This window comes from Ambystoma mexicanum, chromosome 5q (genome assembly GCF_040938575.1).
Source record: "Ambystoma mexicanum isolate Mex_15411 chromosome 5q, UKY_AmexF1_1, whole genome shotgun sequence".
Lineage (NCBI taxonomy): Eukaryota > Metazoa > Chordata > Amphibia > Caudata > Ambystomatidae > Ambystoma > Ambystoma mexicanum.
In genome coordinates, this window is record NC_090933.1 from 532,208,905 (window position 1) to 532,231,695 (window position 22,791).

Here is a 22,791-nt window from a genome sequence, read left to right on the forward strand (position 1 = left end):
GGGGCTGGCATTTGACAAACAGGGGGAATGTAGAAGGTCAGTGGGGCTTCTGACTTCGTGCTCCTCAATGTCAGAGTCTGAACATGCAGCAATTGCAGCTGTTTCACCCATGTTGCTGCTGGCCGCAGACCCGGTGCCTTCTGTGGCAGGCAATGTTGGTATAGGTGGTGCTGCTGCTGCTGGCCTGCTGCCTACTGGGGTGCTTGCCGGTGGGCCGTCCGGTTTGCTTGCAGTGGATTCTGCTTGTTGTGGGGTCTGCCTCACTGCAGCTGAGGTTGAGGGTGCAGGGATGGTATTATTGGCCTTCTTGGCTCTCTTCGTCGCAGGGGTGTCCTGGTCCTCGGGGTGTGATTCTGTGCCTGTGGTGGAGCAAAGGAGGGAGGGCGTTATTGATGGGTCTGCGGACTTTGGAATGACAATGATTGACATGATTCTGGTCAGTAGATGAGGCAGATTTCAGGCAGGGCCATGCAGGTTGTCTCCTTTTTGTGTGGAATGTGGATGGAGGTATGTGGGTGCCAGCAGTGTATACAGGGTGGAGCTCGCATGTGGCTATGGGCAGTGTCGAGATAATGTGTTGCATTTACACTCTAGGGCAACATTGTGCTACACATGAATGGACTGCAGTGACTATGGCACGTCTTGTTTGAGGCACCTACCTTCATCGCCTGATGTCGGAACTCCCCTTTCCATCCCTCCGACGCCTTCAATGCCTTCCATGCCAATCGTGGTTGCACATATTTCCTCCCACGGTTGGAGTTTCAGTGGGGATTCCGAACCTCCACCGGTACCCAGGGCAAGGTTGCGGTTCGCAGAGATGACGGCTCTGACCCGTATGCGAAGGTCATCCCAACGCTTCCTGCACTGCTGTGGGGTGCGGGGTACGGTCCCCACCGCGCTAACGCGCTCAGCCACCAGGGCCCATATGGCCTTCTTTTTTGCTATCGCAGGCCTGGTCATTTCCGGCGAGAAAACGACAGCTGCATTGTCTTGCAGGGTCTCCGCAAGCATGCAGAGTTCCTCCCGGGTAAATCTTTCCTGGCGCTGGCGGTCACATGCCTTCTTAACAACTTTAGGCATTTTTGGGTGGTTGGATGGGTGGGTGTTGGGTTGGGACAGGTGTCAGGGTTGGATCTGGTGTTGTTCGGAAGGATGGCAATGGATTGTGTTTTTAAAGATGGCCGACGTGCTGTTTCCCGTTCCGCCGCGATGACGCTATTTCCGGTTCTGCTTTTTACGGTGACCGCTAATTGCGGCCACCGCTAATTACGGTGGCCGCTACTTACGGTGGCGGAAGTGCACCTTGCTCACCCTACGATGCCGGTAGGGGCACTTTCCGCCATGGCGTTATTTACATTACCGCCATGGCGTAATGCTCGTGCGCGATGGGTCGTAATGTGGCGCTCTTTACGCCATCGGCCCACGGTGTAAACGCTCATTACGCCATGGCGGTAATGTCGGCAGATTACCGCCTGGGTCGTAATAAGGCCCAATGTGTCAGTTATGCTGCAGCCAGCCACGGCCAAGAGAAACTGCTTAATGGACCCGGTCCAGGCTAACGATCGAAGGTCCTCCGAGTCATTTATCAGCGACTCCATCGATTTTTCAAGGTTTCATTTTTTAAATTATTAAATTTAATCTATGACACAATGAATGAAGTCAAATTAATGTATTCAAAGCCATACATCTTATACATAAATGTTTTCTTATTTTGTGAGGTAGTAACAATGTGATCAAAAAGTCTAAACAAGCTAAAAAGCATTGGGGGGGAAATAATGAGAGAAAAAGGGTTCAGTCAAAAGTCACACAGTCATGACATGATGGAACAAAACACATTATACACATGTATCCAATTGAATAACATATAAGAAAAACAGCCAACATAACGTTACAGTGTACGAAAAAAGCAAAACAATCAACAGGAGAAAGAGCGACAAACAATAACAGATAAGTAAGTCCTGTCATATAAAATGAAAACATCAGCTAAGATTTCTTTCAGGTAAGGTCCTCTTATTGAGTCGACTCCTGGGCATCTTAACAACAAGTGTTCAATTGTTTCCACTGTGCTCAGATCTTTACAAAATCTACACGTGTTTGTAGTGGCCAGGCCTCTTATCTCTAGAATTTCATTTGTGGGTAGTAAATTGAGGCGGGCTCTTAAAAAAGTATTCCTCAGCTTTCTATTGGGGTACTTTTTTACGTATGGTTGAAGTTCGTGTAGTTTGTGAGCAGTATGTGGCAGATGTAAAGTTAGTTTGTTTGAGGCTGCCTTTTCCAAAGTACATATCCAATCCATCTCGTTTAGTTTTTTTTGGATTTTTGTCGGATTATCCATTAGATCTTTTTTTGAGCATTGGATATGATCGAGTTTTGCTTCCTGGATTCTGTACCATTTGGTCAGACTGGCCACACCGCCTTCTTCAGCTTCTTTGTTTATTGCTCCCACGAGCATTGGCCGATTTTCCAACAGTAATTTTCTGAACAGCATCATGCTGTTCCTCTCCACTATAGAGACAAGTGAGAGCTGGCTCATTTCGCGTCTAATCAGGGCTATTGCCGTTGATTTTGGTAATTTCAAGACTTCTCTCCAATATTGACTTTCCATCTTGTTCCAGATGTTTTGTGGTATCCCAAGCGTCGCTTCAGCTCCGTAAACTAGTGTAGGAACTACCTTTACCCTGTAGAAGTCCACAATTGGGATAAGTGAAAAACGGCCATATTTTCTGTCAATCGCTTTTGCTTGCGATGTTAAGTTCTTTGTTTTCTGAAGCAGATGTTTTTGCATTGCAAGCTCCTTGGATGAGTTGTCCACAATAATGCCCAAATATTTAAATTAGTTTATTATTTCAATCTGTTCGCCTTCCAGGAGCCAAGTAAAAGAATCACCTTTATTTCTTCTTTTGCCAAGGAGCATGATTTTGGTCTTTGGCTTATTTATTTCGAGACCATTTGCATTTATGTATTCCGCAAGGTTGTTTAGTTGTCTCTGCAACCCTATTGCGGTTTGATCAGCAATTAAGATATCGTCTGCGTACATGATTCTTGAAATTTTCATCTGTCCAATTTGCGGGGGAAAAGATCTTATTTTTCCTTCTGTTTCTTTGTAGTCTCCAATGAAACTCAAGAAGAGTGCAGGAGCCAAAGGGCATCCTTTCTTGACCCCCTGGTTGGTTGCAATCTCCTCCGAAAGAGTACCTTGGTTATCAAGCCTCACTTTTATCTTTGTGGCTGTGTGTAATGCCATGATTGGGTGTAAGATTTGTTCAGGGCATTTCCATGATCTTAGCTTCTCCCATAGTCTCTGTCTGTTGACTTGGTCAAAAGCTTGTTTTAGGTCAATGAAGGCCATATAAGTTCTGGTCCCTCTCGACTGGCTTTTGTTTTTTAGGATGTTAATCGTTAGAATATTGATTGTAGTTCCCACATTCTTTTTAAAGCCAAATTGAAGAGGATCTTCACAGGGTGCCTCCTTTGCCCACCTTAGGAAATGTCGTAAAAGTAGCGAACCATACACCTTCCCAATCACATTCAGCAAAGCAATGGGCCGAAAAAATTTTGGGTCGTCCCTCGACCCTCTTTTGTAAATAGGTACAACCACTGCATTTGTCCAGGATTTCGTAGTACCTTTGGAATTGTCAATCTTTGGAATACCTCGCTTATGAAATTGGCCCATGCCTCAGGGTGTTCTTTTAAATGTCTGTTTGTAAGGCCATCTGGCCCAGGTGCCCTGGAATTTTTCAGTTTTTTTAAGATGAATAAAATATCCTGCGGATCATGAAGCTCAATCCAAGGTTCGGTATCTGTGAAGTTTGTGAGTTTCATGCCCTCTCGATTATAGAAGAGGTTTTCGAAATGCTCTATCCATTTGGCTTCAGGAATGCCATTTATGAAAGCATCCGAGTTTATCCGTTCTGTTGCGTTGATTAAAGCCCAAAAAGTTCTCGAGTTCTTAGTGGTTATACATCGCAGCATATCTTCAGAGTCTTTTTGATACATTGCAAAACGATGGGTTTTCAGCCAAGACTTATAGGTTTTTTGTTCACTTAACCATAGTTGTTTATTATGGTTTGAGCTGTGTTTTATTAGTCTTCGCTTGACTCTCCTAAATTGGCGTCTTTTTTCAACTAAGAGGTTGTCATAGGTGTGGATTGCCTTATTCGTATTGATACGATTTTGCAATCTTGGTTTTCTGAAGACATTCAATAAGGTACTATAGTCTGGTAAATTGTCAGCTTGCACCTTTTGTTCTATCTTGATGTAGTTTTTCGTCAAAGAGATGACGTTGTCCAAGCTCAAGGCCAGTCGGTTTCCTTTTGTATTTACTTCGAGCTTTGGGGTCGAGGATATTTGTTCATGAGGGACACTTGGCCAAGTTAAGGACAAAAGATTGTGATCGCTCGCCTTTGTTTTAATGATGTCAAAAAATGAGATAATAGACAATAGGGCTGTCGAGGCGTAGATGTAGTCTATTGTTGCCACCAAGCCTCGACCTTCCCAAGTTGGCAACAGGTCCGAGTTCTGGAACGTTGAGCTCACATTTGTCAGATCTTTGGCTTTCATCAGTAGTGACCATGCTTTTCCCCTAGCCTCGGCTTTGGTTTTAATTTGGTTATTAGTGCATACAGCATTTAGGTCTCCACAGACTAATAGATGTGTTTCAAAGTGGTCGATGTATGCTTTGTCTATTTCTAGTTCGACCATGTCCAGAAAATCCTGATTGGAGATGGCTTCAGGATTCCAGTACAAGTTTATAATGATAGCTGTTGTTTCATTTTTTTGGTTTCATTTTTTGTATATCCCAGTATTTCCATTTGACTTGTACTGAGATCATCAAGAGAGACAGAGTCAGAATCTTAGTGAATTTCATTCCTTTTCCTGCTCTTACAGCAATTAACAGGCCAGAGGAAGGTCGTCCTTTTTGTCCCTTTTTGGCAGTCGCAAAAGCAATTTCAAAACCATCAAGAATAGGCTTTGTAGTAAGCCATGACTCTTGTAAACATATTATGTCAAAAGAGGCAAGGTTGTCAGGATTGCCTTCTTGGGTTGCCCTCGTAGTGTAGACGAAGAATTCTACCCTACAATGTAACCCTGTGTCTGGATATAAAATAAACCAGCACCAGGGATCTATTGTTTGGAAGAATGGACCCAAACGGCGCGTGGCAGCAGACTCCCTCGTGTGCGACAGTATGCCAGTTGAAAACAGAAAAGCCTTTTTGTGTCGACGTCACAAGGAGCAGAAATAGCTGTTATAACATACAAGAAAAACAATCCTTAACACTTATACCAGGGGCATCAAGAACAGAAACATGAAAATAGGACAGACACTCTTACCATGGGATTGTTGACAAGAATTCCATGGGCAACCAATGCTCCAGTAAGACCGCCAATGTACAGGGATGTAGGACTATTCCCGCCGGCACGCGTACGCCTAAGGGTCGGCAGTACAATCCCCGATGAAACGAGGACGCTCCTACCTCCGCCCCTGATGGTACCACAGCAGTCTCTAGTCCATACCGGGGAACGGGGAGGAGTAGTGTACTGGCAGTCTTGATGAGGAGCACTGGTCAGGTTGATCCAAAGCGGGAGGTATTCCTAATGTCCACGCGCGAGGATAAACCAGGTTGATCAAGTCGAGAGGCAGTGGCAATCCATAAGACAATCCAGGTCGGTAGTTGAGAAAAGTTCCGAAGGCAAAAACATGAGACAAAGGCAAATCCTGAGCAAGGTCCGGTCCGGCAACAAGTAGCAGTGAGGCAGAACGGGGTTAGTTCCGCAGGAGGGCTGGAAAGAAGACAGGAGCGGGTAAGCAGAAAGCGAGGGGAAATCGCCCCGACAAGAGGTACTCAGAGTGCAAGGTAGCAGGGCCAGACAGGAAAACAAGGGTACAAGGAACAGGGAGACAAGAATTTTCGCAAGGCACGTAGCAGACTCCAAATTCAAAATCAGAAGCAACGAGTTTACTGCAGGCTAGAGTTTTATCAAGTCGTGATCACATGACCTGTACGTGCCGCAGCCGTGGTGCGGGTCGACGTTGCTGCCCTAATCTCCATGGTAACCGCCAATGCAAAAACCCTGAAGGACGAGGTTGTACCAAATTCTTGTGGCCGTGGATTAAGCCTTTAACACGAGGTAACCGAATGGATCGCGACCGCTGATGCAATGTAGCCTGGTCCCGTTTTCTGTGAGACGGCGAGGGCGGCTCTAGATTATTTAGACCCCTGCGGCTCCCGGGCCGATTCCTGACAGTACCCCACCTCAAAGAATGCCTCCCTCTACGGGAAGCCCAAAAATCCCGCAAACAGGCCGGAGCGTGTATATTCTCCAAAGGCTCCCAAGTCCGGTCTTCCGGCCCATAACCCTTCCAATCAATAAGGAAGAGGCGGACACCCCGACGGACCTTGGTGTCCACAATCTGCTGAACCTCGTACTCGTCTGAGCCAATAGCAGGCCAGGGATGTTTCGGGGCTAGTAACCGTGAACCCCCTTGAACAGGTTTCAGGAGCGAAATGTGGAAGACAGGATGGATTTTCCAAGTGGGGGGAAGCTGTAAACGGACAGCCACTGGGTTAATTACTCCAGAGACCATGAAAGGGCCTGAGAACCGAGGCATGAGGGAACTGCGACCAGATAAGCGCAAATTCCGTGTGGATAACCAGACCTGCATACCTGGGGAGTAAACTGGAGATGCTGAACGATGAACATCCGCACGCTGTTTACTAAGCCTTTGAGCCTCCAACAGATGTTTTCTCACTTGGGTATGTAGAACCGTAAGCGACTGGACACAGGAATTAGCAGCCGGGTTACTGGTTCCAACAGACAAAGGCAATGGCAAGGTACGTGGATGATATTCATAAAGAGCAAAAAACGGGGTGACCCCTGTGGCAGTATGCAAGGAATTATTATACGCGAATTCAGCCATGGCCAAACAAGATATCCAAGAACCCTGATAATGGAGCAGAAGACAACGTAGGTATTGTTCTAAAGTTGCATTGATTCTCTCCGTTTGCCCGTCAGTCTGAGGGTGATAGGCGCTGGAATACCTGTCTTCTATGCCCAAAGACGTAGTGATAGCCCTCCAAAAACGTGAAGTGAATTGCGACCCCCGATCCGTGACAATGATACTGGGAAGACCAAAACGCCGAAACACATGGGAAATGAACAACTCAGCTAAGGCTGGGGCAGAAGGCAATCCCGAACATGGTATAAACAAGGCAGACTTTGTCAAATAATCGACAACAACCCAGATGGTATTTTGGCCATCGATTGGAGGTAACTCTACAATGAAATCCATAGATATCATAGTCCATGGTAACCTGGGAATGGGCAAGGGATGCAATAACCCCATGGGTTTTGCGTGAGATGATTTGCCCTGAGCACAGACAGCGCAGGTCTTGATGTACTGGGCAGTGTCGGATCTCATGGTAGGCCACCATGCCCATCTCTCTAGTAATTCCATGGTTTTTCTAATCCCCAGGTGAGCAGAAAACTTAGGATCATGGCACCAATTCAATGCCATGGAACGAGTTGTGTCGGTGGGAAGATATAGTTTTTCATGAAGATAGGGTAGCATATTCATGACCCTGATTTTCTCATCCTTAATGACCTGTGGGTGTTGCTTAACCCAGTTCTCAAGGAGAGCCCTTAACGTAGGATCGACCGTACAACCACAAATTACCTGAGTAGAGAGTAATACTGGAGTAGGAACCGGTTTTGATACGTCGGTTCCCGGAATACGTGATAGAGCGTCTGCCTTGGTGTTACAAGAACCCAGCCGATAAGTGATAGTGAAATTGAAAGCAGAAAAGAACTCATGCCAGCGGGCTAGTCTGGCCGTGGTACATTTCACAGAGCGAATGGCAACTAGATTGCGATGATCAGTGTATACCTGGACAGGGAGCTGGGTACCAAGCAAAGGATGCCTCCAGACGGTGAACGCGTCTTTTACGGCCAAGAGTTCTCGCTCAGTGATAGTATAATTCCGTTCATGAACAGAGTTTCCTGGAGTGGTAGGCAACAGGATGTAAGGCCGTAGAGTCACAACAAGCTTGTGATAGAACGGCTCCTACTGCTGTATCAGAGGCATCCGCCTCGACCACAAACTGCTGAAGTGGGTTAGGATGTTGGAGTACTGGGGCCGTAGTGAAAGCTACTTTGAGGGATTCAAAAGCGTCTTGAGCCTTTTGATCCCAAGCAAAAACCTTTTTGTTGCTAGTCAAGGACGTCAATGGAGCGACGATTTCAGAGAATGATCGGACAAAGCGCTGGTAAAAATTGGCAAAACCCAAGAACGATTGTAACGTTTTTAGATCTTTTGGAACCGGCCAATCCAAAACTGCTTTTACTTTGTTTCTACTCATCTGTATTCCCTGGTCTGTTATGTCATACCCAAGGAATTCCACAGATTTCACGTGAAAGATGCATTTTTCTCGTTTAGCATACAGGGAATGCTCCCTCAACCGTTGTAAAACTTGACGAACATGTTGTACATGGTTTTCATAGGAGTCTGAATATATGAGAATATCATCAAGATACAGAACAAGAAATCGATCACTCATATCTCTGAATATGTCGTTAACGAAATGTTGAAATGTAGCTGGGGCGTTACACAACCCAAAAGGCATTACGCAATATTCAAAAAGACCATACTTGGTCTTAAAAGCTGTTTTCCATTCGTCCCCATCCCTTATTCTGACTAAATTGTAAGCCCCTCGTAGGTCTAGTTTGGTAAAGATCTTAGAAGACCAGAGTTGGTCAAGAAGGACAGATGTTAGGGGAACCGGATATTGATTTCTGATGGTAATGGCGTTAAGAGCACGATTGTCTATACATGGCCTGAGATCTCCTTCCTTTTTGGGTACAAAAAACATCGGAGAAGCAGCCGGTGAACGTGAGTGACGGATAAATCCATTTTTCAGGGATTTATCGATATATTCCTTTAGAATGCCCTCCTCCTTTTGCGTCAATGAGTAAATACGACCTACAGGTATTTTGGCCCCAGGAATCAGATCGATAGGACAATCATATGGCCTATGAGGAGGGAGGATATCAGCTCCTTTTGCATCAAATACATCCCCAAAGGCAGCATATTCTTCGGGTAATGGTGTAGTAACAATGGCTCCGATAGTGGAAACGCCATGCAACAATGGTCGACACGGATTTTTTGACTCGGAATTCGAGGAAAAACATGAGGACTCACAATAGTCGGACACAAATTCCAGTTCCCCGGAGTTCCAATCTACCACCGGATTGTGACGTCTCAGCCAGGGTAGACCCAAGATTAGTCGATATTGTGGTGCAGCGATCAAATCGAAACTAATAGTCTCTTCATGACCTTGGCAGGTGGTTAGCACCAAATCCACCGTTTGTTCCGTAACTAATCCGGAAAGCAGTATCGAACCATCCACAGTATTAACCATTTCTGGTTGGGACTTGGTAACTACTGGAATGCCTAGTTTCTTAGCAAAAGCCTCATCAACATAATTACCGGTGGCTCCAGAATCCAAAACCGCATCAATGAACCATTCCTGGTCCGAGTCAAGGGCGCAACGGGTAGGAACAAGGAAAGGTCTCTTAGTCATGGAGTTAAGGAACAGTGAGCTCGGCAGAGTGACTCCCTCTACTGCCGGGCTTTGGCGTTTCCCTGACGCTTGGGCTTCTTAGTGCAGCTTTTTAACAGATGTTCTGATGAACCACAATAGAAGCAAAGATTGTTCTTCTTTCGGATCTCCCTTTCTTCAGGAGTTAAAGGACCCAGGATAGCCCCAATCTGCATTGGTTCCGGTCCCCCCTGAACGGGAACTGGAGGTAACATAGCCAAGGGTGTAGAAGCCCTTTTCTCTCCTTTCCTTTCGGCTCTCCTTGAGTCAATCTGAAGAACCATATCTAAGAGTTCCGGAAAGGTTGTGGGTACAATAGGTACCGTAGACAAGGTATCTTTCAGGGAGTCGGATAATCCATGATAGAACATAGAGGCCTTCTTGTCCTCAGGCCACCCGGTTTCAGCCATGAGTTGATTAAACCGGGCCAAATATGCCAACAACGGGGAATCGCCCTGATGTAGCTTCAAAAGTTCAATATCCGTTGCTTGGGTCTTGTACCGGGTATCAAATACCCGACTCATTGCCGCAATCAAAGCATCACAGTCGAACAACAATGGACTACCCTGTTCAAGTAAAGGGTTAGCCCATGATGCAGCAGTCCCTCCAAGATGAGACAAGAGAAAAGCCGCCTTGATTTTGGAATCAGGAAACGAGGCAGGTCTACATAAAAAATGCAGACGACACTGATTCAAGACGGTACGATAAGTACGGGGGTCTCCAGTGAACCTTTCTGGTTGAGCTAGAGGGAAATGAGCTGTCATAAACACAGGACCTGATTCCTGTCCAGACCCAGCCATTCCTGAACCTGAGGGGACCATGGGGTCGACTACAGGAGGGGCGGTAGAAACCATTCCTGCCTGTATCTCATTGATACGCTGTTGGGTAGCGGTATGAGCTGCAGTCATATCCGCCCTTAAATCAGTAACCATTTGCATAATCTGGGTCAGAGCATCATTTGGGTCCATGAGGGTGTTTTATGAGGCTTCTGATTATGTCAGGATTGCCTTCTTGGGTTGCCCTCGTAGTGTAGACGAAGAATTCTACCCTACAATGTAACCCTGTGTCTGGATATAAAATAAACCAGCACCAGGGATTTATTGTTTGGAAGAATGGACCCAAACGGCGCGTGGCAGCAGACTCCCTCGTGTGCGACAGTATGCCAGTTTAAAACAGAAAAGCCTTTTTGTGTCGACGTCACAAGGAGCAGAAATAGCTGTTATAACATACAAGAAAAACAATCCTTAACACTTATACCAGGGACATCAAGAACAGAAACATGAAAATAGGACAGACACTCTTACCATGGGATTGTTGACAAGAATTCCATGGGCAACCAATGCTCCAGTAAGACCGCCAATGTACAGGGATGTAGGACTATTCCCGCCGGCACGCGTACGCCTAAGGGTCGGCAGTACAATCCCCGACGAAACGAGGACGCTCCTACCTCCGCCCCTGATGGTACCACGGGAAGTCTCTAGTCCGTACCGGGGAACGGGGAGGAGTAGTGTACCGTCAGTCTTGATGAGGAGCACTGGTCAGGTGGATCCAAAGCGGGAGGTATTCCTAATGTCCACGCGCGAGGATAAACCAGGTTGATCAAGTCGAGAGGCAGTGGCAATCCATAAGACAATCCAGGTCGGTAGTTGAGAAAAGTTCCGAAGGCAAAAACATGAGACAAAGGCAAATCCTGAGCGAGGTCCGGTCCGGCAACAAGTAGCAGTGAGGCAGAACGGGGTTAGTTCCGCAGGAGGGCTGGAAAGAAGACAGGAGCGGGTAAGCAGAAAGCGAGGGGGAATCGCCCCGACAAGAGGTACTCAGAGTGCAAGGTAGCAGGGCCAGACAGGAAAACAAGGGTACAAGGAACAGGGAGACAAGAATTTTCGCAAGGCACGTAGCAGACTCCAAATTCAAAATCAGAAGCAACGAGTTTACTGCAGGCTAGAGTTTTATCAAGTCATGATCACATGACCTGTACGTGCGGCAGCCGTGGTGCGGGTCGACGTTGCTGCCCTAATCTCCATGGTAACCGCCAATGCAAAAACCCTGAAGGACGAGGTTGTACCAAATTCTTGTGGCCGTGGATTAAGCCTTTAACACGAGGTAACCGAATGGATCGCGACCGCTGATGCAATGTAGCCTGGTCCCGTTTTCTGTGAGACGGCGAGGGCGGCGCTAGCCTATTTAGACCCCTGCGGCTCCCGGGCCGATTCCTGACAAAGGTTCACTTCGTTCTGTACAGTGAGGTGCATAAACCCTCACGTATTCCATGAACAGAGTTTTGCGTGGTTTGTGTTTTGGCCTCTTTTCAGGTCGTCTCCAAAGTTTTTGCCAGAGATGAGTTGCTATTTGTTACTTTGAGAACTCAAAGCTTTCGGGAGCCAGGCCCACAAGTTTTGTAGAGGGTTTAGATTTTCTTTTGTTCCTTTGGTATTGGTTGCCACTTTCGTATCCTGTGTACACGTTCTTTTGATCTGCAAGGCTGGCCCCTTTGGCTTTCTTTCGCATTTCGTCACTTCGATGTCTAAATCTGTGTTTGTGCGCTCTAAGGCGAGAGCCCCAGTGTCTGGCTCTGTTGTCCTTTCTTGGCCATGTTCTCGTTTAGACAGATGCCTCGTCCTTTTCTGGACTCCAAGTTCTGAGTTATCATTTTTATAGTATATTGGAAGGTCTATTTTTTTGCTCCTCTCTTCTCGGGTTCTGTAATCATCTCGTGGGTCTTTTTCTTTCCTCTGGGACTGGTTTTTTTTCGCTCAGATAGTTTAAATCTGCTCCTTTTGCTCCTCTCTCTTCTCCCAGTTCAATGATATCGTAACCCATTTTTAAGAAGTGCTTCAGGAGTCACACAGTCTCCGCTTAACTGATGTAGAGGAAATGAATAAGTGGGTCATAGCTTGGCGTCCTTCGTGAAAGGGCTCAACTAGTTCCAGATCTCTGGAGTTCACTGATCTTAAATTCGGGATACTATGTAGTAATTCCATAACAGTTCTCCTGTTCAAGATCACATAGTCATGACAGTTTCCAAGTTGTTCAACTTTAAAGGGTGGAGTGCCTCTAAAATACTTTTTGGATGTCGCCCCTCGACCTTGGGCCTTTCTTTCGTGTTTTTTTCATGTCTTTCCTGTTTTGTTTCATGTCTATTCACTTTTCTGTCTTCTTTCCATGTGCAGTACTCGGGTCTATCTTGTTTTACTGCCTCTTTTTTGGGTATAATGGGAGATTGTTTTTCTCCCTTTCTGTCCAAAATTCTAGGTCGTTTGTTAAGTCTGAGTTTTGCGAACTGTTGTTAACAATATTTGGTCCAATTTTTGCCTGCTTTGTAAGGCCCCAGTTTGCATTACAGGAGATCTTTTTACAACAATCCTCTAGTGATAAAAATGTTCTTTCATCCCCTGTTTCTGTTCGGCCTCCATCTGTTTGAGGTTCTGAGTTATGATGGCCCTTTTCTATGGTCGGTGGTCCGCAGGGTTGATTTAGGTTGTCAAGCACTTCATCCAGCAGGAGATCTTCTGTGCACTTTGATATTATGGAGGCTTTGGAGGTATCCATTTAATTTACACCTGTTGGTGTGTTGGATGTCTCTATATTTGTTGAAATTAAGCAGTTTGCGTCAGTATTTGCTTTTATTTTCGCCGTCTGTGTCTTCTTCCTATCCTTAAAGCTCATTTCCTGGACTGGTAAGCAAAACACAAGTTGTTTTTCGTTGTAGGCGGCTGATATAGCTGATGACTTACATTCTGAGAAAATGGAAAAATCTTTATTGATAGCAGATTCCATACTCTTGTTTGGGAGATTTTTTAGAGTAGATATTTTTTTTTTAGTAGCGGATTTTGTCCGCTAGACAAGGAGTCATTCCTTGCTACATTTGGGAGAAAATGTGTACTTGTAGACTTAGGTCTCATTGTTAGCGGCTGAGTAAGCAAAGGTTCCTCTATAATGAATACCTCGGCTTCTTCTGTTGGTTTAGTTGGCACTTGGATTTTTGTTGACACATTTTCCCATGGTTGGGTGCCCTTTTCAGTGTATACAATTCCAGTATTTGTTATCTTTTCTCCTATCCCTATCGGCGATGGTCTTGGTGCATCCGCCTTTAACTTTTCAGTCTCCATGGCGGTAACATACCCCTCCAGGTAGACAAACTTAGTGTGCATTGTAGCCAGTAGAGCGCAGTTGTCTTTTAATGAGTCATTTATAGCCTCGTACAGTTTGGTGAAGGGGGCCATGGCAACTGCCACCGCAGCCATCAGTGTCACCATGTCCAGTTTTTTTTCCGGTGTATTCGCTACCAAGGGATCATGTCTAGGTTTTCTCCCCAAATCCCTAATTGGCGTGCCTGTTTCAGATGCGTCTGGCTCATGTGTGGATATGTTAGCGTCCTCAGTTGTTACAAGCCAGTCTTCTGGATCCTCGCTTTCTATAGAGTTAATCGATGTAGGTTTTTCATTTTTATTATTAATAGGGTTTTTTTATTTTTATCCCAGAACTGGCCGATTCAGTGCTGCCCCTTTCGGTGTCTTTACTTGATTCTCGTCCCCCGCAGATTCATTTGTAGGGGTAGGACTGGACACGAGTTTATCTTGCTCATCTATGGCACAACCAAGTAAATTTTTATGGCTTTCTAGATTTGGGTCTCCAATATTCAGTTCCAAAGATGATGTTTCCGGCTGTAAATCCTCTACACAATGCACCACTTCCAGCATTTCGCTATCAGTTATTTCTCGTGTGTTATCAAGTTTCCTTTTTCTAGGATTCACAAAAAAATCTGCCATGCTCTGAGGCGAGAATATGGAAGTTTCTTGTTGGCTTTTGTTGTTTGTACATTCTGGTACTCGCCTTATTTGTCTTTTTCTTCTCTTTTTTCCAGCGTTGTTGAAGTCAAAGCCTTTGCGTTCTGCCAGCTGACCTGGAAGTGATTGTACAATTTCAGGGTATATTTTAGCCACCGAGTTGTTATTTAGTTTTTGGGTAATTTTCAGTTTTTTACAGCACGGCCCTTTTTCTGATTGCCTTACAGGTGGTTTTGTCGGTTGACAGTCTTTTGGGTGGTTTATGTTTCCCACCTGTTCCTTTTCTTTTAATAAGGGCAATTCTTTCAAATCAAGTATTGTCGTCTCCCGTGGGGGTTTCGGAGATGTTACTCCTACCGTACCCGCTGAGCTGTCTTTCAGTTGGGTATCAGGTCTGTGGAAATCCTGGAATGGCTCTGCGATCAAGTTTTCGGTCGTGATCTTTCTCGTAGCGGCCACCAAAGGGCCCTCTGGTTCAGCCGGTACTTGTCGAAATTCGCCCTCCTCTGTTTCCTCCTCCGTAGGTTTATGTCCCCGCGATACCTCCGTAGGGAGCCTCGCCGCGGCCCCCGGGTCCATCACCGGCGGCCCCGCGCGCCCTTGGGTTCGATCTCCCAGACCGTTCTCCGCCAGCTGCGCTAAGCTCGACGCCGTCGGTCCTCCGCCAGACGGCGGAGCACACACATTTGGGAAGACCCGGCCATTTCCACATGAGTCGTCGGCCAGGGTTTCTTGAAGAGCCTCGGAGCGGCCCTGTAAGTTTTTAAATGTTTCATCATTTCTTCGGCATACAGTCCGGGAATCCATCTCTCCCAGCTCATTGATGTAGGAGCTTTGGACAGTAGGCTGAAGCCCCGTGTTGGAGAAGATGACTCTGCCGATGATTTGTCTTTGCCCCACGTTGTTTTCGGGCAAGAGCCCCCACTAGTCTCTGGAGTCAATAAAGTGGGCTCATTTCTTCGGAAAGGACTCAGTAGGCTCTGCGGCTGTTCAGTGGGTATCAGTTTAGGCAAATGTGACTGTGGCAAAGGGTTTCTTCTGCTTTGTACATATAGTCCCTCCATTTCAGCCCGAGTGCGCGAGCGTGAGCTCCTTTGCTGCAAGTCGTTCACACTTTTCTCTGCAGTATGCGGGGACGTCAGAGTAGAGTCCCTAGCGTCCATAGCTGCCATAGACTGCTTTAGACTGCTACTCTGCCGCTACTCCGCGGCCGCTCCGCGGGAGCAAGGAGTTTTTAAAGGCTGGTCAGGTGATCTTTGAAAAGTAACAACAGTAGAAAGACTGGAACGTAGAATAACTGGCAGTCTCTGCTTCAGACTGCTACTCTGCCGCTACTCCGCTTTGTAATTACATTTCTACTAACTCACAAAATAAGACCATATTTATGTATAAAATGTATGGTTTTGAATCGATTAATTTGACTACATTTATTGTGTCATAGATTAATTTGGGAAGCGCTTTTCAACTAGGGAAAATATAGCCAATAATCTGTGCCTAGGCTCTAGGTTGTGGGCTCATTCACTATTGTAGCAGCACCCATTACCAGACAGAAAACAGAAGTGGCACAGTCTTAAATGCACTGACAACCAACTCGTTTAGCATATTGTATCATGGTCAATCAATGAAAAACATTAGATGTAGTTCTGCCATTCCCCCTAAAGGATCACTGACGACCTCCGCGCCTAGATACCCTGTCAAACAACTTCCTGCATAGGCATCACACAACCAAGTCTCACCTCAAGCCAGCAATACACTGCACAGGGAACTACTGAGAAACACAAGAAACCGCACCAACTTTCATGTATCCTCATCATTGACCACTAGACCTATACAACCAAACAGACCAACTCTTAAAAGTCAACATTGATCACACCTTACATTGTAAAACAGCACTTACTGCAATTCCTCTCTGGAACCAAGACAAACACCCTGATCCCACATAGAATCTCCTCAGCTTGTTTTGGGATGAATGCAAAAAGCAAGAGTCTTTGGATGCCCTCCCCAACCCACCAGGCGATGAGCAGCCCAAGCTACTTCCCTCTATACAAAGAAAAACCAAAAAGAAACTGTTAGAACCAGATGGCTCATCAATGCCTGCTTTACAGCCAAATATTCTTCTGACATCTATGATCCGCACTGTGGGGGTATACGCTTCATCAAGAAACCTGTTCCTCACAGGATCTCGATTGGTTATACATGAAGCTGTTTCCCAGGCTACAAAACCAATTTGGTCAACACAATAGCCAAGAGAGGAGGGTGGATTGCACTTGTACATAACACTCTATGAAACTTGAAACACCTTTCTTCAATGAAATCCTGGACTGCAAATCACTCCTCTTATTCTACTTGACCCCACACATGTCCACACTAAGCTTCCTTCGCATCTACAGAACAAAGCCTTACATTTTGCAGACATCCTTGACAATTGCAGACATCCTTGACAATATGGTTGCTAATCTTTCAGTAGACAGCCAAAACTTCACCATAATGGTAAGACGTTAACATCTGGCTAGATAAGGAGGACAATGCAACTACAAAATCACTTTCCACAATCCATGGTGTGTACACCTCAAACAACTGGTTTACAGACCCACTCAGAAAGATTGACAAACCTAAAATGGCAACTTTTGCAACAAGAATGTTGCCAATGTTTTCTCACGAGCCCACTTAACCTAGGGAGACCAAATAGCCCTTCCTGTACATCATCTTCACTGAAGCACGACCACTCGTGAAATAATCTAAAACACATCAACATTAACCAGACCATCGAAAGAGATCCAACTAGATACAAACACAAAGTTTTTAGGCCCCCTCACACAATCGAAATACAGATGATAGTGACAGCCGACCAATTCAATGACATCCACACCTGGATAATCAACAGCCAGGATAGCATAACACCAAACAAATTCAAACTCTCTCATCAATAAAAAATAGTGAAAGAACCTTCCTACAGACACATTCACCTGCTATCCTCAGCTGAGGTTTTATAGAGTGGAAACTATCAAAGCAAAAAAAAAAAACCTTCTACACATTCAATTGCATTGGCACAGTAGGTCAGAAAGAACTCTTTAAAATCATCGAAGAATTGAAAAAGCCTGCACATTGCTCCAATATCCATGCAAGAACTCTGCAATTCTATCACGACACACTTCAGCAAAATATAATCTTGTAACTAAAGACCCCCAGGGCAGGAAAGGGCCAAACACGCTATATCAAAGTAGGTAAATACTAGCGACCAAGCCTAATACCCAAACACTATCAGCCTTTTGTCCAAGCACCACTCAGGACTTCCTCAGCACAGTCAACTCCATCAACCAAGTAGGTTTTCCACTATAGTTGTGCCACCACCAACATCAATAAAGGGATATCTAAGCAACCCATACCAGCACTTGCCTTTCTAGCCTTGCTCAATGCCTCTGTTGAGAAACAGGTCATCCCTCATGACTTCAAAACAGCCTTTGTTGAACTTTTTCTTAAAAAATCCATGGAAAACCAAAAATGACCCAATAAACTTTCACCCAAAAACAACTTTCATCGCCAAAATCTTCAAGAAACGTATTAACCGGCAGCTATGGGAATACATTGAAAACAACAGCCTCCAACAAAAGTCATAATATGGATGCAAGCCGAAAGGAGGAAAAGAATCCAAACTATGCTCAAAATGCTGCATACTAAAGATCAAATTGGTCACCAAATCATCCAATTATCATGGTACTTACCTGGTCAGCCCACCACGTCTCCCTTCTGTGGCGGGCCCCTTGGCGGCTCCGAGATCATCTGCATCGTCGTATGCGGCTCAGTCGCCCTCTTCACCTGAGGGCTGCCATGTTGTGCACATTGCGCATGCGCCAGGGTCCAGCAGCTGCATTCTGAGCATGCGTGGTTCAGGCAGCACGGTCCATTGCCACAGACAGCATTATTACAGCATTCAACCACCACTGGACACCGCTCTACATAAAAGCAGTGCAGACCCCTATTCCGGTGTGTTGCAACCTCTTCTGCTTAAGGGGATACACTGCTGAGATCTGCTCAGTTATTTCTCTTTTCTTTTCCTGATCTCTGCTGTTTTTTTGCTGGAGTTTTCCTTGTCCTTCAGCCCTTGCTGAGCCCTTGCTTCTTGCTTCTTACCTATCTAGCTTTTGGCCACCCACGCTCATTGCTTAGCACTGCATGACACCAAGTTAATCGTGGGGGGAAGTTCTGTTTTGGTGTTGGGGAACTGCTTTCTGTCCCTCACTAGTTTACACCTTATGGCTTGGTTCAGGAGGTGGATTCCCACACTACACTCTCTACAGGACCGGACAGACATCGCTTCTCAGCATTATCCTGCACCATCCACTACACAGACATTCTGGTGAATGGGAATCAAGGTGGGCTCACCTTGATACCAATTAATTCATCCTGTAGGACATTTTGGCAGTGTTCAACACCATCAGTCATGACATCATACTAAAAACACTAATGACATTATAGCAAAGGGAATTGCCCTATGATAATTCACCACATTCCCGACCGAGAGAACAGAAACAACACTCATGGTCCCTTTCAGGTCACGTTCTCGTGACCTAGCATGGGGTGTATCCAAAGAATCCAGCTTCTCCCTATCTCCCAACCTTTACATAACCCTACCACTGGAACCCAATAACACCTCAGGCCTCACATGCTTCAGTTACACAGATGTACGACAAATCATTTACAAGCTCTCAAGTCATCCCACAACAAACACTGAGGACCGCAAAACATGCCTTGCATGCCTGGATTCTTGGATGAATACAGACAGACTTAAGCTCAATTCAACCAAATCAGAGCTTATGATCACTGGCATGACACCACAAAAACCCAGAACAAATCCCCTGACTGGATGAAATGGGTATTCGGTCACTGCACACTACAACCAGGAGGAGTCTTGGAATCATGATGGAGAACAGTCTTACACTGGTGCCCCAGATTAAAGCTATCAGAAGGAACTGCTTCTTTCAGCTCCATGCTATCCGACACATCATGCCCTACCTGAATTTCATGCACTATCAAGACTAGACTAAGACAACAACCTCTATCTTATACTCCATGAATATCAACTCAACAGGCTACAAAGAGTCCAAAAGGTGGCAGCCAGATTGCTCCTAAGTCAGATAAAATACAAACTCACCACCCAGCAATCGACACACTCCACTGGCTACCGGTAATATGGATTATTCACTTCAAAACTCTATGCACCACCCAAGGGAGGGGGCTGAATCAATCAGAAGGACTTTCAAACACTACGTACCACCTAGAGCATTTTGATCCAGCATCAGGGCACTAGTAACAGTACCAAACTTCAACTAGAAATATCATGGAAGATCCCCCTTGCGACCAAACTCTGGAACTCTACATGCACCCCTCAGTTGCCTACCACTTTTCTCCTCGCCTAACTGACTCCCCACTAAAGTCTCCTATAACCTTACACTACAAACACACATCTCCTGCACATGGCTACCGCAGGCCTATCAGTAGTCACATCAACATTAATCAAGCTGTGGCTAAGCTCTCCTGTTTAGCACTATCACCCCCTCCTCCCCCACAATCCACATCATCAGTGGTGAACCCAGAGCAAAAGCACTTTGACCAATCAGATGTTGGGCTTTCCCCTCTGGATAAAAAAGTCCGAAAGCGTCACTGCCACTGGCAACCCCACAGAAGAAGATTGGCATTCAGGACATTGGTACTTGCGATTTGCACACATCAACTCTACATCTTCCATTATCCCACACGCAGAACCCCTCCCTCTTTTTTCACAGAACCAAATACAATGATGCCAATATAAAGACAGAAGAGCACTTCACACTGCATTACATTACACACAGTATCACAGTAAAGACTTTGGCACAAAAACAACATTAGGCATTCTTTAAAATGTTGTGAAAAGAATTTAAATAAAACATGCACTGTAGCTTTTAAAGTAGGTATTGAGTTCTAGCTCCCTTTTCACCATGAAATGTCGACATGACTTGGCTTAGAGACCCCTGGGGGCACATTGTACTGAGTCTGCGCCAGGTAAAAAGCTATGGCAGTATCTTCCTTAAGTGTTCCCGTCGTTTTCCTGTAAGTGCCACTTCTGTATTAGCAGCCGGTGGAGTGGGGCCAGCCAATGAGAAGGCTAGGAACGTGGGTGTGATCTGCTGCTATGAGCGTACTTTCCATTCCTCCATCCCACGCCACTTTCTGTGGCAGCATTTCTTTCCAGCAGTCTACCCAGCGCCGAATCCCTGCCTATCACCACCCAATCCCACCCTCAGTTAAAGTCTGTCTACTGCTTTCCCTAGAGTGTCCCAGATACAGAGACAGGGGTGCAGAGGTCCTGCAGCGTGCTCCCTGATGGGGATCCACGTAGGGTGCGACTGCACAACCCAACATGAGGGGTCTCCCAATGCGGGGACCCATCTTGGTCCCTCGCCTCCGGATCAGATAGAGAGCTGCATATGCTCTGCCCTATCTGGAAAACTTGATCTGAGGCCAGGAACCCTGCCTGATATGACCCGTGTGCATTCCTCCCCGGGGGAGATTGCTTCTGCAGGAAGGTAATCAGCGCCTCTAGTGTGATTCGGGCTCCTTAGATCAGTGCTGCAGACTGATAGAGACATTAGGGAGAAGAGCATCAGAGAATGGCTCCCTGGCTTGACTTCCGAGTAAACAAGAAATGTAAGGCCCACGGGCGTTGCTAGGGGGGGCTAAGGAGGCTATAGCCCCTGATCTTTTGGTTGTAGCCCCGGATAGAATCTCAGGAGCTACAGCCAAAAGGCTAGCTAGCCCCCAGTCCCAACAGTTCCGACATCAGCTTAGCCCGGGTCTTTTCCAGACCTAGCAACTCCCGTGGTAAGGCCTGCGGGAATGGGAGATTTTGCAGCAGTATGTTGTCTCAAAGTGGATTTCATCTAGTTTTTTTCCAATGGATTTTGCTGAAAATATATGTGGTGGGTGGGTTTAGGTTAATAATAAATGTAGGGGGATAAGGAGGGCTGCGGTGGGTCACCCCACATACATTCTCTGAAAAATCATCCATAAAAAACAAAAACATAGATGAAATCCACTTTGGCAAAGAAAAAAAAAACGACAAAAGCACCTCGAACCGGGCATGCAGGTCTACACAGGGCCACTCCTAAACCTTCAGTTATCCCTAAAACTCGGACACTGCTGACATTAAGACCCCTCAAGTGAGGGGCATTAATGCTCTCTAGATGCCTGCGAACTAACAGGCTCTCCAGGAAGGAGGGTTGAAATGTTCTCTTATGCTGAGAAGAAGGAGATCCTCCCAAACACGGGTGACAACTGCTTAGATGCATGCCCAGGAACCCTAATCCTCAGAGGCTTTAAGTGGCGCTCCTGCTGGAGCGTGAACAGAGCAGGGGTGTCCAAACAGGTGCTCAATCAGTGTCCCTAAAATGCTTCTTTCTGATGCTTGACTAACACAAAGTGTCAACACAGACGCCCACATGTAGCCACTCCATGTCTGTATCCCATGCATTATGTCTACAGTTGTGTCAATAAGATAGGCTGAATATTGCGCTCATTATAAATGGCAAATAAGCACAAATAAATGAGGATAAAAAAAAACAGATGAAAACAATAAAGACACTAGCGCTACTTGCATATATTTTCAGTTGTGTTTGTTGCACATGTTATTGAATGAAATTGTAATTAGGAAATGTTTGAAACTGATATATTGATGGAGGGGTATGCCTCACCCCATATGGAATATGTATTTATGTGTTAGTGTATGAACTGTGCATAATATATGACATCTAAATCAGGTGGTGTTGAAGTGGGATAGTAGAGGACATGCAAAGGTCCTCAGGGGGCCATGTGCAGCACCCTAATTCTGCTCCTTAGACATGTTGCTCCATATTTGCTTGCAAGAGGGTTATGTGCGCACACGAATGACATTCAAACCTCCCTCTGGATAATGTTGGCCAAAGTGTGATATTTACTCTGAACGACAGACTTAAGGGGGCACCACCCACCACTGAGCAGCAGAAGTACCAGTTAAGGAGTGTTTTCTAACAAAGCATCAGGACCCCGGCAGTGACGTAAGATGCACGTGCCACCAGAACGAGTGGCAGCATCAACAGCTTCAGGATTGGCAGCTGAAAGGTATAGTAGCACATTTTCTTTACTTAGGTAAGTGGGACATTGTAGCTTTTGTTTTTGCATTGTCGATCTTAGTTCCTGCCAGCTCCATAACATACACCACGATGTTATTAACATACACTATTCCTATTAAGATAACACACATCCTCATGTCTGTGATCAGCCGGCAGCACACTGCATGGCACCACATTTGCCATACTTGGCCCATACAATAGGATTACTGAAGATACATGTTGCCTGAAACCACATTCCCACAAGCACCACACTTCACAGAAAGC